The following is an 18220-nucleotide window of genomic DNA, read 5'->3' on the forward strand; positions in this document are numbered from 1 at the left end:
GAGCCAGGGCTATGAGCTGAATGTCTTGGTCCCTCTCCACTTGGGCCTTGTTGGGCTTCCTTACAGCATGGTGGCTGCATTCCAAGTGTGAGCATCCCAAGAGAGCAAGGTAGAAGTACATGGAATTTTATGATCTAGCCTTAGAAACCACATAAATTTACTTATGTTGTATTCTATTGATCAAGACAGTCACAGTGGTCCACTCAAGTTCATGGAAAGGGGACATAACAGCCCACTACTCAAGGAGCTTTAAGGTCATACAGTAAAAGAAGCAGCTGGGATGTGAGCTGTTTTTGTGGCCATGTTTCTGAATTTCAGTCAGCCACACTATGCTTCCTGAACCTGGATTTCACAAATAACACCAACAAAACAATCATTATTGCTTTTTTCGCACAATTTTACTTTTAATTTTTTTTGTTTAAATGCTTAATCCATTTAGAATCTATTTTGGTGTAAACTGTGAACTCAGGAGCCAATTTTTTTTTCCAGATCATTACCTAGTTGCTAATAACATTTAGTATCAATACGTCTTTTCCCTACTTACATAAAGTGACATCATTGTATTGAGTCTATTCCTGGACTTTGTAGTCTATATGTAAACATCCAGCTATTCATGCTCAGGAACCTAGTTATTACAGGACTAATTTCCCCTCTCCTACCCCATCACTCTTCTTTTTCAGTATTTTGCTGACTAATTCTTGCTTGCTTATTTTCCCATATGTACTTTATAATCAGCTTACCTATTTTCAGACCAAAGTCTATTGGCATTTCTATCTAAATGGTAATTATTGATTTTTAAACTTCTCTAATTATTTATTAATGAGATTGGATAATTTGCTTCTTTGTATCAGCCAATCATATTTCTTCATGAATTGCCTGTTCATGCCCTTTGCTCATTCTCCTACTAGGGTTTAAATTCTTCTTATTGATCTGTGAAATCTCTCTGTATTTAAGAATAGCAGAGCTTTGTTTGAAATGTTTCTTGTAGATATTTTCCCAATTAATTTTGCTTATTATATTTTTTGAAGTCTGTGGTAAAAGAAGTGAAAGCCAGCCAGGTTTTCTTGTGTGATGTTTTCTGCTGTTTTGAGATTTAGATAGTCTTTACCTGTCCAAAGAGAAACAAAATATTCAATCATATTTTTTCAGAATTTTTTATGACTTCATTTTTACATTTAACTATTTAATCCATTTAAAATTTATTTTAGTGTGTTGTATGAGATTCAGAAGTAGACTTGGGGGCACAAATGGTTCAGCACTCGACTGCTAACTGAAAGGATGGCTGTTCAAACCCACCCAGCGACTCTGTGGGAGAAAGACCTGGTAAACTGTTCCCATAAAAACTGCGGCCAAAAAAACCCTATGGAGCAATTTTACTCTGTCACATGGGGTCGCTATGAGTTGGAATTAACTCGACAGCACCTAACAACAACAACGTGAGGTTCTGATTTAACCAGTTTTGTCCTAGTCAATTTCTCCAACACTGCTTATTAAACAAACAACTTTATCATATATTTGTTTTTTCCGAACTCTAAGTCTGATGAAGAAACACGATTTTTCAAGTTTGAAGAAAAATCTGATTGTGATTATGATTGTGGTATGCCTGTAAATTAACACAGGAAGAACTGGCAATATAGCTTGAGTTTCAAATGACTTGTTGCAGTGGTACAAGCACATCAAATCATAGATTTAAGGTCTTCTAGTTTTTATTTGGAGCCCTGGTGGCGCAGTGGTTAAGAGCGACGGCTGCTAACCAAAAGCTTAGCAGTTTGAATCCACCAGCTGCTCCTTGGAAACCCGATAAGGCAGTTCTACTCTGTCCTATAGGGTCGCTATGAGTCAGAACTGACTCGATGGCAACGGGTTTGGGTTTAGCTTTTATTTTAAAAAGAAGGTGGGCCTCCCCCAAAATGTGATTATCCATTAGTTTTATCTTAGAACCTATTGCCATCCTATAGGACAGAGTAGAACTGTCCCATAAGGTCTTTCCAAGGCTATAAATCTTTATAGAAGCAGACTGCTACATCTTTCTCCCGAGGATCAGGTAGGGGATTCGAACCACTAGACATTACAGTTAGCAGATCAGCACTTAAACCACTGTGCCACCAGAGCTCCTAATTTTGCGTTGGAGTTTACAGTTCTTATTCAGGAGGAAATAATTCTGCTTTAGTCAACTGCTTAATTGTTTATCATCAAAGCTCTCACATTTTTTTCTAAAGAAATAAATAGGTGATTAGTCCTTAAGCATCCCTTAAAACTACCTGTCTCAGTTACCTAGTGCTGCTGTAACAGAAATACCACAAGTGGGTGGTTTTAAAGAAGAGAAATTTATTTTCTCACAGTTCAGGAGGCTAGAAATCTGAATTCATGGTACTGGCTTTAGGAAAAGGCTCTCTGTTGGCTATAGGGGAAGATCCTTGTCTCAGTCAGCTTCTGTAGGCCAGGTGTTCCTCAGTTCCTTGTAGATCTTCATGTAGCATCTGTCTTCCCCCTGTTTGTGCTTGCTTCTGTGTGTAATCTGCTCTTTTTATAACTCAGAAGTGATTAGGTTTAGGACACAGCCTACACTGATATGGCCTCATTAACATAACAAAGAAAACCCTATTCCCAAATGGCATACATTATATTTTATTATATACACAGATAAAGGGGTAAAGATTCCAACATACATTGTTTGGGGGGACACAATTCAATAATAACTCCAACTAACCTAGAAAATAAAGTTAGTCGATTTAAACCGGTTAGTGGGAGAAGCCCAAAGCCCAGAAGTCCATTGAATATATATATAGTTCTCTTTTCTGTCTCGCTAGACTTTTCCCTGAGACTTATTTTTCAGATCAAAAGACCTGAAATAATCAAAAGAAGGAACACACCAGCCCAGTGGCAAGGATGAGAAGGCAGTAAGAGACAGGAAAGCTAGTAATAGGGAACCCAAGGTCTAGAAGTGGAGAGTGTTGGCATGTCATGGGGTTGGTAACCAATGTCACAAAACAGTATGTGTACTAATTGTTTAATGAGAAGCTAGTTTGTTCTATAAACCTTCATCTAAAGTACAATTTATATATATATAGAACCAGCCTTGTATCCCTGGAATAAATCGTTCTTGGCCATGGTGTATATATATATAAATGTATTATCCAATTTCTCAGCAAAAAAAAAAAAAAAGAAGGAATGGGTGAGGAAAGCAGTTTTTGAGTTACAAAAAGTCCTGTTTCGTCCAGCTACCACCACTGACTGCTCTGACAGGGATCACAATAGAGGGTCCTGGACAGAGCTGGCGAAAAATGTAGAACAAAATTCTACTCACAAAAAAAGACCAGATTTACTGGCCTGACAGAGACTGGAGAAACCCGAGAGTATGGCCACTGGACACCCTTTTATCTCAGTAATGAAGTCACTTTCGAGGTTCACCCTTTAGTCAAAGATTAGACAGACCCATAAAACAAAATGAGACTAAAAGGGCACAACAGCCCAGGGACAAGGACTAGAAGGCAGGAGGGCACAGGAAAGCTGGTAATAGGGAACTCAAGGTCGAGAAGGGAGAGTGTTGCAATGTCATGGGATTGTTAACCAATGTCATAAAACAATATGTGTACTGTTTAATGAGGACCTAGTTTGTTCTGTAAACCTTCACCTAAAGTACAATTTAAAAAAAGTCCTATTTCATGCTCAAGGGTAATTCTGAAAAGAACCTCAAAAGAAGAAAAATAGTTTCTATCTACAAAAACAAATGAAACGTTATCAAATATTTGCCAAAATATCTTTTCTGAGGGAGAAGCAAATAAAATAGTTGTCATTTATTGAGGGCTCATGATGTGGTGGGCACTTTGGCAAGCACTTTATGTGCATGAGTTGATTTAATCCTCACAGCAACTTTAAAAGTATGTGGTAGTTGTTATTTTTATTTTGTAAATAAGAAAAACGGGTTTAGACTGGTTGTGTTACTGGCCCAAGATCACACAGGTAGGGGTCGAAGAGTCAGGATTTGAATGCAGGTCTTTCTGAATCTTAAACCCATGTTCTTAATCACTGTAATATCAGTCTTAGGCTGGGTTCTCTAGAGAAGCAAAACCAGTAAACTGTATAAATATATATATAGAGAGATTTATATCAAAGAAACAGCTCATGTGACTGTGGAGGCTGGAATGTCCCAAGTCTGTGGATTAGGATAGAGGCTTCTCCTGATTCAAACAGCCACAGGGGCTGGTGTACCCAAAATCGGCAGGTTGGAAAGCAGGACTCCGCTCACAGGCTATGAAGATCAACAAATCCCAGGATCAGCAGATAAACTGACAGCTCAAGTCCCACGAACCGGAGGTCAGACGAACGGAAAGCAGCCGCAGGATCCAGAACGAGCAAAAAGCAGGCCACACCCCCAAGGAAACTCCCTTTCAACTGATTGGCTACTCACAGCATATTCAATCATGGGAGTGATCACAAAGAAACACTCAGAATCATGGCCCAGCCAAGCTGACACACAATCTCAACCATCACAATCACATACTATTGTTTTTTGTGTTTTTGTTTTCAGATGAGGTATTTTGCTTTGGGGAGAATTGTTTTGATGTGGGGGAAAAAGTGGAAATAATTTATTTTTATGTCTATAATTTTTTCATTCCTATCTTTTCCCTCTTAAAATGGAATTTATAAACAACCACTTGTGGTCAGTGCATAATTAGAAGATAGGAAATGGAAGATGTCTTCCTGTTTAGAATGTTTAGCATTAGTAATCAGTGTTCTCTAAAGTGAAGTAAATTTTCTTATTGCTTTTATAGGAAGTAAAGCAGATATAATACATTCTAAGAATGAAATAATGCTGAGGGATTTGTAGAGCTTGTATTTAAAGCAATGCTTAAATTTAGAAGTATCACTTTGATAATTTTTGTAAAATAAAATGAAACGTATGCAATTAGATGAAATAGGAATGCAATAATTAAAAAGTGAGGCACAAAACGACTAGAATTCAAAGGTAAGTGATAAGCTCTGAAGAGGGTCAGATTTCTCAAACATGCTTCTGATATATTAGTTTACTTTTAGTTTATTCTTTGTTAATGGCAATCTTAAAAAAAGGAGGATGATTCATTTGATTTATTCTAATTATGCAAAGAGCCCTGATGGCTCAGTGGTTAAGGGGTTGGGCTGCTAATCAAAAGATTGGCAGTTCAAACCCATCAGCCGCTCCTTGGGAAAAAGATGTGGCAGTCTGCTTCCATAAAGATTACACTTAATTCTCCCAACAATTATATGTCCAATGAAGTTTCTTTGTTGTTGTTTTTGTTGTTGCAAGACTTCTCCCCTTTTGAAATTAGATTCTGAGTATTACTATGCTTACTTAAAATTTAATGCAAGTGTTTGAAGATGCTACTTAATTTACCATGCAGAAATAAAATTACTTTCGTCAGCACTTACGTTTCAAAATCTTGTTAGGGCAATTTAATTATTTAGAAAAATAGAGTTCACTCAAAGGAGATTTGTTTGTTAAAATGCTAACTCCAAGGCTTCCCCTAACAGCTATGCTTATTTCAGCGCCCATGGTTTTGTTCTCCCAGAACAGTTTCAGCACTCTCTCCACCTCTCTTCCCCTTTAATTTCTTCATCATTTTTATTTTAGCTCCAATGTACTCTTCTTTTTTTTTTTTAAACTTAACGATTACAGTTTTATTATAGCAGAAAGGATACAAATGAAGAGACGCGTAAGGCAAGGCCTGGGAGGGTTCCCAAAGCAGTTTCCATGTCCCGAAAAGGGAGGGGCTACCCTTTCAAGTGCATCACTGTCTTTCACCAACCAGGAAGCCTTGCAATGAACCTTTTACTCTTAACATAATTGCACACTCATTGTCTTTCATTCTCTACGATATATCAAGAATCCTCATTGCTTGCTTCTTCAACTTGCAATTTACTTGTTGCTCAACCTGCAGTAGAGTTTTATGCTGTAATGATCAAATACAATGACATCTTTTCCAGACCTTATTCAAGTTTGATACCAATGACTTTCATTCAAATTTTTTCTTTTTTTGATTTCTGTTATGCTGCATTCTCTGAACCTCTCCCCACTATTTTGAACAATGGTAACCTGTCTCTTTTTCTGAATTCCTCTTTCTTCACTCACTATTTAAATATAGGCAATCTTTAAAACAAGTCCTGCATTGCTTAGGAATTGTGTTAGGTTCTAAGAAACAGAAGCCGAAAATTAGTGACTTAACATATTAGGATTTTATTCTTTCACATAAACCATGTCTCTAACTGGTATGTTGCTATTGTTAGGTGCCTTCGAGTTGGTTCCGACTCATAGTGACCCTAGGTACGACAGAATGAAACACTACCCAGTCCTGCACCATCCTCACAATCATTGTTATGCTTGAGCCCATTGTTGCAGCCACTGTGTCAATCCATCTCCTTGAGGGTCTTTGTTGCTGACTGTCTACTTTACCAAGCATGATGGCCTTCTCCAGAGACTAATCCCTCCTGATAGCATGACCAAAGTATGTGAGATGAAGTCTTGCCATCCTCACTTCCAAGGAGCATTCTGGCTTTACTTTTTCCAAGACAGATTTGTTAGTTCTTTTGGCAGTCCATGTTATATTCAATATTCTTTGCCAACACCATAATTCAAAGGCGTCAATTCTTCTTTGAACTTCCTTACACATCTAGCTTTTGCATGCATATGAGGTGATTGAAAATACTATGGCTTGGGTTAAGTGCACCTTAGTCCTTAAAGTGAAGTCTTTGCTTTTTAACACTCTAAAGAGGTCTTTTGCAGCATATTTGCCCAATGCAATACGTCATTTGATTTCTTGACAGTGGCTTCCATGGGCATTGATTGTGGATCCAAGTAAAATGGAGTCTTTGACAACTTCAATGTTTTCTCCATTTATCATCATATTGCTTATTGGTCCAGTTGAGAGAATTTTTCTTTTCTTTATGTTGAGGTGCAATCTATCCTGAAGGCTTGTCATGGATTGAATTGTGTCCCCTGAAAATATCTGTCACTTGCCTAGGCTATGATTCCCAGTATTGTGTGATTGTTCACCATTGTGTCATCCGATATGATTTTCCTATGTGTTGTAAATCCTATTTTTATGATGTTAATGAGGTGGGATTAGAGGCAATTATGTTAATGAGGCAAGACTCAATCTACAAGATTAGGTTGTGTTTTAAGCCAACCTCTTTTGAGTTATAAAAGAGAGAAGCAGGCAGAGAATCAGGGGGACCTCATGTCAGCAAGAAACAAGAGCCAGGAGAATAGCGCATCCTTTGGACCTGGGGTCCCTGTGCTGAGGAGCTCCACAACGGGGGAAGATTGACAACAAGGACCTTCCCCTAGAGCTGACAGAAAGAGAAAGACTTCCCCTGGAGCTGACACCATGAATTCGGACTTCTAGACTCCTGGATTGTGAGAGAATAAATTTCTCTTTTTTAAAGCCATCCACTTGTAGTATTTCTGTTATAGCAGCGCTGGATAACTAAGACAAAGCTGTAGTCTTTGATCTTCATCAGTAAGTGCTTGAATTCCTCTTCACTTTCAACAAGCTAGGTTGTGTCATCTGCATATCGCAGGTTGTTAATGAGTCTTCCTTCAATCCTGATGCCTCATTCTTCTTCATATAGTCTAGCTTCTCAGATGATTTGCTCAGCATACAGCTTGAATAAGTATGGTGAAAGGATACAACCATGACGCACACCTTTTCTAGCTTTAAACCACGCGGTATCCCCTGGTTCTCTTGGAACGACTGCCTCTTTGTCTAAGTATGGGCTCTGCATGGGCACAATTAAGTGTTCTGGAATTCCCATTCTTCTCAATGGTATCCATAATTTGTTATGATCCACACAGTCGAATGCCTTTGCATAATCAATAAAACACAGGTAAACATCTTTCTGGTATTCTCTGCTTTCAGCCAAGATCCATCTCACATCAGCAGTGATATCCCTCCTTCCACGTCCTCTTCTGAAACCGGCTTGAATTTCTGGCAGTTCCCTGTTGATGTACTGCTGCAGCTGCTTTTGAATAATTTTCAGATACTTTTACTTGTGTATGATATTAATGACACTGTTTGATAATTTCTGCATTCTTTTGGATCACCTTTCTTTGGAATGGGCATGAATATGGTTGTCTTCCAGCCAGTTGGCCAGGCAGCTGTCCTCCAAATTTCTTGGCATAAATGAGTGAACACCTCCAGGGCTGCATCCATTTGTTGAAACATCTCAACTGATATTCTGCCAATTCCTGGAGCCTTGTTTTTCGCCAGTGCCTTTGGTGTAGCTTGGACCTCTTCCTTCATTACCATTGGTTCTTGATCATATGCTACCTTCTGAAATAGTTGAATGTTGCCCAGTTCTTTTTGGTACAGTGACTTTGTGTATTCTTTCCATCTTCTTTTGATGCTTCCTGCATCATTCCATATTTTCCGCATAGAATCCTTCAGTATTGCAACTTGAGGCTTGAATTTTTTCTTCAGTTTTTCAGCTTGAGAAATGCTGAGGATGTTCTTCCATTTTGCTTTTCTAACTCCAGGTCTTTGACATTTCATTATAATACTTTACTTTGTCTTCTTGTGCTACCTTTTAAAATCTTCTATTCAGCTCTTCTACTTCATCATTTCTTCCTTTTGATTTAGCTACTCCATGTTCAAGAGCAAGTTTCATAGTCTCTGCTGACATCCATTTTGGTCATTTCTTTCTTTCCTGTCTTTTTAATGACCTTTTGCTTTCTTCATGTATGATGTCTTTGAAGTCATTCTACAACTTGTGTGGTCTTCAGTCATTAGTGTTCAATGTGTCAGATCTATTCCTGACTTGGTCTCTAAATTCAGGTGGGATATACTCTAAATTGTATTGTGACTCTTGTAGACTTGCTCTGATTTTCTTCAGCTTTAACTTTAATTTGCATAGGAGTAACTGATGGTCTGTTCCAAAGTCAGCTCCTGGCCTTTTTCTGACTGATGATATTGAGCTTCTCCATTGTCTCTTTCCATAGATGTAGTCGATTTGACTCCAGTGTATACCATCTGGCGAGGTCCACATCCACGCGTATAGTCACTATTTATGTTGTTGAAAAAAAGTATTTGCAATGAAGAAGTCATTGGTCTTGCAAAATTCTATCATGTGATCTCCAACATCGTTTCTATCACCAAAGCTGTATTTTCCAACTACTGATCTTTCCTCTTTGTTTCCAACTTTTGCAGTCCCATCACTAGTAATTATCAATGATTCTTGATTGCATGTTTGATCAATTTCAGACTGCAGAAGTTGCTAAAAATCTTCAATTTCTTCATCTTTGGCCTTACTAGTTGGTGGGTAAATGTGAATAATAGTCATAGTAACTTGTCTTCCTTATAGTTGTACGGCTATTATCTTATCACTGACACCGTTGTATTTCGGGATAGATCTTGAAATGTTCTTTTTGGCAATGAATATGACACTACTCCTCTTCTATTTGTCATTCCTAGTGTTGTAGACCATATGATTGCCTGATTCAAAACGGCCAAAAGCAGTCCATTTCAGCTCACTAATGCCTAAGGTATAGATCTTTATGCCTTCCATTTCATTTTTGACAACTTCCAATTTTTCTAGATTCGTACTTCATATATTCTACGTTCCAATTATTAATGGATGTTTGTAGCTGTGTCTTCTCATTTTGAGTTGTGCCACATCAGCAAATGAAGGTCTCAAAAATTTGTCTCCACCCATGTCATTAAAGTTGACCCTGCTTTGAGGAGGCAGCTCTTCCCTAGTCATATTTGGGTGCCTTCCCACCTGAGGGGCTATTTTCCAGCACTATATCAATGTTCTGCTGCTATTCATAAGGCTTTCACTGGTCAATTTTTTCATGAAATAGACTATTGCGTCCTTCTTCCTAGTCTGGAAGCTCTGCTGAAACCTGTCCACCAAGTGTGACCCTGCTGGCATTTGAAATACTGGTGACAAATCTTCCAGTATCATAGCAATACGCAAGCCACCACAATACGACAAACTCACAGATGCTTGGTGGACAGACACGTAGCTGATATGGGAACTCTCTAAGTCACCACAGAGAGACCTAGGGTGCTCCTGTCTTTCTGCTTCATCATCCTCACCGTATCTCTGTTCCAAGATAGATTCTGAGGCTTCCGCCATCACGTCATATTTCCAGATGTCAGGAGGGGTAAAAGAGTTCTCTTTCAGGCTATCTAAGAAACCTTCTAGAAATCCCATCATCTCATTGGCCAGATTCAGCCACAGGACAGCAATGTGCCAAACTAAAAACAAGAAGTATGTTATTAATGAAGAAGGACATCCATGTTTGATAGGCAATGATCAGTCTCTACCACAAGTCCCTTTCTCTTCCTCTAACTCTTGAATCTAAGTTTTCTCAGTAGCTGGCTATGTGATCAGAAACGACCAGGCTTTATAAATTGTGAGTGGAGTGGGGAGACTGGTTGCCGAGTGGTTAAGAGCTTTTGCTGCTTACCAAAAGATTGGCAGTTCAAATCCACTAGCCACTCCTTTGAAATCCTATGGGACAGTTCTACTCTGTCCTATAGGATCTCTGTGAGTCAGAATCAGCTCAACAGCAACAGACTTGGTTTTTTTTGGTTTGGAGTGGAGCGGGCCTATTAAACAGTAACAACGATTTATTTCTACTTTTTACCATATGCCAAACATCCTGCTGTCTTTACGCATGTTACCTCAAACTCTTATCAGAATTCTTCAGATGAAGTAGTGCTATCACTGTTTTAAAGAGGAGGAAAATAAACCTTAGAGAAATCAAAGTCAACCTGTTTAACAAAATATAGATGGAAAATAGCTGACAGGATTTGATTTCAGCTTACTTTGTCTTCAAAGCTTATTGTCTTTTTCATTATCCATGGCACATGCACGCACACACTTAACAAAGAGCAGTTGCTGTGGAGTTGATTCTGACTCATGGCGACTTCATGTGTGCCAGAGTAGAACTGAACTCCCTAGGGTTTTCAATGGCTGTAATATTATGGAAAGCCCCTGGGTGGTGCAAATAGTTTGCACTCGTCTACTAACCTAAAGGTTGGCAGTTGGAACCCACCCAACAGCACCACAGAAGAAAGGCCTGGTGATCTGCTTTCTTGAAGATTACAGCCAAGAAAATCGTATGGAGCAGTTTTACTCTGTAATACATGGGGGCACCATGAGTAGAATCAACCTTATGACAACGGGTAATCTTACAGTAGTAAATAGCCAGGACTTTCTTCCATGGTACCTCAGGATGGATTTGAACTGCTAATCTTTTATTTAGTAGCTGTAATGGTTAAGGTTGTGTGTTAACTTTGCTGGGCCATGGTTTTCAGTGATTTAATAGTTCTATGATGGTGTGATCACTTCCACGATGAGATTTGATATTATGTGATCACCTCCATGATGGGATCTGCTGGGAGTAGCCAATCAGTTGAAAGGGAGTTTCCTTGGGCGTGTGGCCTACATTGAATATAAGTGGATATTCTGGCAAAGCTTGAGGGCTTTTGCTCATTCTGGATCCTGCAGCTGGATCCTATTCACCTGATCTCTGGTTCATTTGAGCTGGCAGCTTACCTGCAGTCTTGCCTGCTGATCTTTGGGATTCGTTGATCTTCATAGCCTGTAAACAAGAGCCCTGCTGTCCGACCTGTTGATCTTGTGTTTGCCAGCCCCTGTGGCTACGCACTTCAGGAGAAGCCTTTATCCTGAACCACAGATTTGGGACATTCCAGCCTCTACAACTGCGTGAGCCATTTCCTTGATATATTTCTCTCTGTATATATGTATTTATACGCTTTACTGGTTTTGCTTCTCTAGAGAACCCAACCTAAGACAGTAGCTCAGCACAAATGCCACCCAGGGACCTCATACATAGCCCACATTGAATCTTTATTCATACCCATGTTCTTTTGTCCAATATTCACTTATACTGCTCCAAGTGAATATTCACTATACTGCTCCAGTTTGCTGTTACAATTTTTAGTGGCATTAAACTTAGACTTTCAAAATTATAGAATTTTCTAAATTGGGCTAATTGATTCAAGTTTGTTATCAAGATACCTAGAAGTCATCAGGTAAACTGGTAGCTCGGTGAGGTGGTTAAACTTCAACAGTGTGTGGATGGAAATAATGCAAACTTAACTCTCTGATGCCCTCACCTGAAGAACACAGGACCTCAGCCCCCTACAAAGTGCCCTCTGCCCAAGTATTTCAAAGATTCCAAAACATGTCTACCCCTCAAGACACCCCCTTTGCATGGGTAGACACCACCACCAGTATACTAGAGCTCCTGCAATGGCAAAATTTCAGAGTAGTTTCTGGCAAAGTGAGGAAGGATGCTTTTGGATTTTTCTTTCATGAGGGAATGGTGAGAAAAATAAATAGTACCTCTTCCCCCACCTGAGTTTGGAGCCAACTGAGAGAGAAGAAGAAGGAAGGCATATTTAGGACAGATAAAGCTGATACTGGAGAATGTGCCTAGTGGTCTTCCTAAACCACAATGTCACAATTAGAGTATCCACCCAATCACAGGCAGTGTTGGATCCCTCAAGCTTCCAGCATGGAACAAGTAGAATGCTTACTCCTTGTGGGCAGCTCACTATCCAGAGGCAGGAGACAGGAGACAGGAAGGGGGTGGGTTCCTTATGTCTAATTTCTGTCTCTAAGCTTGTAATTTACTCTACCTTTGTAGGGAGGCCACCACCCCACCTGTCAGTTTGTCCTACTTTGGTAGCTTGCATGTTCCTATGATGCTGGAAGCTATGCCAAAGGTATTTCAAATACCAGCAGGGTTACCCATGGTGGACAGGTTTCAGCAGAGTTTGCAGACTTAGAGTAGGAAGAAAGGCCTGGTGATCTACTTCTGAAAATTAGTCAATGAATACCCTATGGATCATAACAGAATAGTGTCTGATATAGGACTGAAAGATGAGCCTCCTAGGTTAGAAGGCATTCAAAATACACAGTGGCTGCAATACTGGACTTGAGCATGCCAGTGATGGTGAAGATGGTGCAGGACATTGAAATGTTTCCTTCTGTTATACATGGGGTCACCATGAATTGGAGCAGACTGGCTGGCAACTAACAAGAACATTGTAGGGCTGAGTAAAAGAGGCCAGGAGTGTTATGCTGTTGTTGTTGTTTATTAGGTACCATCAAATCGGTTCCGACTTATAGTGACCTTATGTACAACAGAATGAAACACTGCCTGGTCCTGTGCCATCCTCACAATCGTTGCTATGTTTGAGCCCATTGTTGGAGCCACTATGTCAGACGATCTCATTGAGGGTCTTCCTCTTTTTTGCTGGCCCTCCACTTTACCAAGCATGATGACCTTCTCCAAGGACTGATCTCTCCCGATAACATGTCCAAAGTATGTGAGACATAGTCTCACCATCCTTGCTTCCAAGGAACTTTCTGGTTGTACTTCTTTCAAGACAGATTTGTTCATTCTTTTGGCAGTCCATGGTGTATATTCAATATTCTTCACCAACACTGCAATTCAAAGGCGTCAATTCTTCAGTCTTCCTTAATCATCATCCAGCTTTCGCATCCATATGAAGCAACTGAAAACATCATGGCTTGGGTCAGGCACACCTTAGTCCTCAAGGGTACACCTTTGCTTTTCAACACTTTAAAGAGGTCTTTTGCAGCAGATTTGCCCAATGCAATACATTGTTTGATATATTGACTGTTGCTTCCATGGGCGTTGATTGTGGATCCAGGCAAAATGAAATCCTTGACAACTTCGATCTTTTCTCCGTTTATCATGATGTTGCTTATTGGTCCAGTTGTGAGGATTTTTGTTTTCTTTATATTGAGGTGTAATCCATAGTGAAGGCTGTAGTCTTTGATCTTCATCAGTAAGTGCTTCAAGTCCTCTTCACTTTCAGCGAGCAACATTGTGTCATCTGCATAACACAGGTTGTTAATGAGTCTTCCTCTAATCCTGATGCTGCATTCTTCTTTATATAGTCCAGATTCTCACATTATTTACTCAGCATACAGATAGAATAAGTATGATGAAAGGATACAACCCTGATGCACACCTTTCCTGTCTTGAAACCACACAGTATTCCCTTGTTCTGTTCGAATGACTGCCTCTTGGTCTAAGTACAGATTCCTCATGAGCACAATTAAGTGTTCTGGAATTTCCATTCTTCACAATGTTATACATAATTTGTTATGATCCACACAGTCCAATAACTTTGTATAGTAAATAGAACACCAGTAAACATTTTTCTGGTATTCTCTGCTTTCAGCTAGGATCCATCTGACATCAGCAATGATATCACTTACAGAAATAAATTAAATGAGCATCTACTATATAACATATTAAATGTTCTATATGTTTTCATTTAATCATCAAACAACTCATTCTACAGAGAGGAAAACTAAAACTGTTCCCTTATCTGCAAAAGAAACAACCTGAAATGCAAAATGAACCATCTTTTTCTTACATATTAAGAATATTTTAATATCTTAAATATCTATAGTGTCTAATATGATACATATCAGTCTAATAAATGTATTGTTACTTTGATATTCTAGAACAGAGTTTGATATATACTAAGTACTCAGTGTCTGTTGATCTGCACTGAGGTAAAACGAAATTCAAATTTCATAAAAAACTTTTGAGGCTCATTTTGTGTAAGGTGTATTTTGTAGATTACAAGTTTGACTTCTGTTTTTACCCTGTATTTTTACAGTGATAGAGGGTGAGGGCAAAAGATTTATTATCCTTCATTCCTTCCCAGCTCATTGGCAGGAAGTAAACAGCAGTTAACAGTTAGCAGCAGTGAGCCTGATGTCAACATTTCTCAAAATAAAGTTCCACAAAGCAAGAAGAGAAGAGATATCATCATCAATCAGTAAGTATTCATAGGGTACCATCTGCTTATTCAAAAATGCTTTATAAACTGTAGAACAGCTTACAGGTGTGAGGTAGTATCATTAGTTTGGCGACTACTAACTAGTCCTACCACCATTACTATCTGGTTCTGTGCTGGTCTTACAAAGGTATAAAATAAACGTATTCTAAAAAGTAAAGAGGCTGGTTTAATAGGATGGTGATAAAGTGCACCAGATAAAGATCAGTAGGAACATAATTTTTCTTGCTTATGAACTTGCTGCAAAATTAACATGAGGAATCAGGGGCCTTTTCTAAGAGGGAGGAGAGAGGGATTTTCTTTGTTTATAGGGTGTGGGATGATTCTAAGGAAGAACGGGAGTGGGGGGTGGGGGGACTGACAACCTTTGAATTAGTTATCATAGTTAGCTTTGTTCAGGAGGATGGAAGAACAAAGGAGGGCTGGGGAAGTCACTGGTAACAAAGCAGTAATAAAAAATAAAATTAAAAAACCTTGCTTCCCCTCTCCTCAAAGTAACAATCTTTCATAAAGGGGAAGGTTTGCTTGGTCTTGGCCATGTCCCATTAGAAACATTGTCTTAGATTCTGTTAGGAGTATCACAGCCTGATTACCAGCAGTGCTAAGAAGCAGACTCAGGGCCCTTTTATCTTATCCCTAGAAACTAGGAAGTTAAGATAAATGTGGAATGTGTGGTCTGAAACCCTTTATCTGAATCTCTGCTCCTGGTTAGAAATTGGGGCTGCTTCTCTGTGTCAAAGTGACCCACATGGCTCAGATTCTTTAAGCAAGAGGGAGATATTCCATTCTTACTTCAAACAGCAAACTTTTTCATAGTCTGATTTTCGAGAACAAGTTTTCTTGGCACAATGTCCTTGATGTTAATTAACAAAGGCAGTTTTTATTGATTCACAGCAGAATTAAAATAGCAAAGTCTCTGAGCAGAGTAACATGGCTTTGAGATAAAGTCTGTTAAGAAAAGAAATGGGGAAGAACTGATTGAGTCATCTGTGGGACCTGGCTGCTTCCAGATTCTGCGGGCCCATATTCTTGTGTCTGCCCTCCCCCTTGTATACATGGTTTGGATTTATGAATTTGGTGCATACATTACTCTAACTTAGGACATTAATCTTTAAGATTGCCAGTCTAATGCTATGACATACAAAAACCAAAAAATTATAACTCTTCTAACTTTGTAATATTTTCAGTGTAATGGATGGCCTTTCTCAACATGGTTTTGTAACTACCACCAAATGACTGAGTGGGACTATGCAAATGAGGTTCTTGTGGCCTACCAAGGGGATTGGATAGCTTGCTAACAACACAAATAAGGTGCACAGCACCCCTGTCGGAGTGGGAACCCTAATGAAGGGATGGGTCAGTTTTGCCATCCTGCTGAGAGAGAGGCAGTTAACTGTGCTGGCAGAATAAAAGAGCTGTTAAAAGACTACCACCTAGAAGTTGGGTAAACAGGAACCACATCCTGTTAACATAAAATAAGGTTGGAACAACCCGTGAATTACTACTTCCTCCTTAGTGTTTTTCTATTCCCTTTCCCCTTCTTACAGGCTCTGCATGTGCAGAAGAACAAAGTGTGACCTCTGTTTTGGCCACTGAAGGGGGCGAAGTGATACAGAAGATCAGGGGACCTGCGCCATATCCCATATCCTGTAAGAAGTGATGCCGAGAGCTGCTGAGGGTACTCCGTCTTAAATATCAGCAGGTTCCATCTTGGATTCCAGATGTGCATGCAACCTAATTAGTATGCACTACCATTCCAAAGAATACTTGCCCCTTTGAAGAAACCCACTGAATATTCATTGCTCTATTGTCCCCACTGAACCCATATAAGCCCTAGCTTTGCTTCCCCTTGTGAACCAGTCTTTTGGAGAGGCATGAGCCCTGACTGACTCTTTTTACTTGTCACAAGTAAAATAAACCTGTTAGAGCTGAACCCAGAAATTGTCTCCTCTGTGTACTCTTACAAGAGAAAGACAAGTTCCCATTGAGTCTGGAGGGCCTCCGTGCCCTCGGCAGTAACAGTTTGGTGACTCTGGTGGGACTGATTTAGTCCTGGGTTTGAAGATGTGAGTGGACTCAGCCCACGGAATCCAGACCTTTGGAAAGGCAAGCAGCTGCCCGGACCTCCTTGTTCAGTGCCTCTTTGAAGCAGTGAGTTTTCCTTGGGCACGACTCTTCACTTACGCCCCACTCTGACAGGTTTAGGTTTCTCTTCCCTTTGAATTCCCCACTTTCACTTCCTAGTCTTCACTCTTTGTCTGTAACACTTTTCCTTAAGGTGCTTGGGTTTGCGGAAGGGGTTGAAGACAACAGGCTTAAAATGAGGCATCCCAGAGGCAGACAGGGGCGACCTCACTACTACCAAGAAATAATAGCCAGAAGCAGAGCGTGTCCTTTGTTCCCTGCACTGAGAAGCTCCTAGACCCAGGAGACAGAGAGCTGTAACACTGGAGACAGTGCAATATGGTGAGAAGTAGCAGCAAGTGTGGGAGAGAATCGGCAGCAGCAGAACCAGGAGACTGGCAGGAGGTGGTGTGGTGGGCTTCCTGGCCCATGGAAAGAGAACGCTGAGTGTCTTTGGGCAGGAGGCTTGCTGGCAGAGTGGGGTGCCTCTGGGTACTTGTTGTTGGAGCTAAAGAGCTTTGTAACACTTGCCTGAGCAGGCCAGAGGCTGGGCCAGCCCAAGAGGCCCAAGGAGCGAGCAGTTGAGGGCCAAGAGGCTGAGAACCAGGGAGAGGTCTGCCTGTGGGCCTGGCTGAGAAGCTGTCCTGACCTAAGAACTGTATCCTGAGTCGTTCCTCATTCTGAATTGTATGTAACCTGTTACTTCCCTCATAAACCCCGTAACTGTGAGTATGGTCTGTGAGTTCTGTGTGGCCATTGCAACGAATTACTGAACCCAGCAGAGAAGTAGAGAGTGCCCTGGGAGGGATGGCTGGTGTCAGAATTAGCAAAAAGTTTGGAGAGAAGAAATATATCTGACCTCCACTTCATAAGAATCAGCCTTGGGCTGTTGATCTTGATTCTTCTTCACCTTGTGAAGTTAGAGGAAGGGGTCAGTGACAACGTGCTGCCATGCCGTTTTGGACAATACAATTATCTAAAGCCTGCCTTTATTGTTACAGTGAAACAGTGAAAGTACATTACCATATCTGAATAAAAATTTAAACTTCAAAAATGTCCACACCTCTTTTTATTAAGATGAAATTCACATAACTTTAACTATTTTGAAGCGTAAAATTCAGCAGCATTTAGCATGCTCACAGTGTTGTGCAACCACTACCTCTGCCTATTTCCAAAACACTTTTATCACTCCAAAAGGAAACGCCATACCCATTAAGGAGTCATTCCCCATTCTTCCCATT

This window comes from Trichechus manatus, unplaced genomic scaffold (assembly GCF_000243295.1).
Source record: "Trichechus manatus latirostris isolate Lorelei unplaced genomic scaffold, TriManLat1.0 scaffold00094, whole genome shotgun sequence".
NCBI lineage: Eukaryota > Metazoa > Chordata > Mammalia > Sirenia > Trichechidae > Trichechus > Trichechus manatus.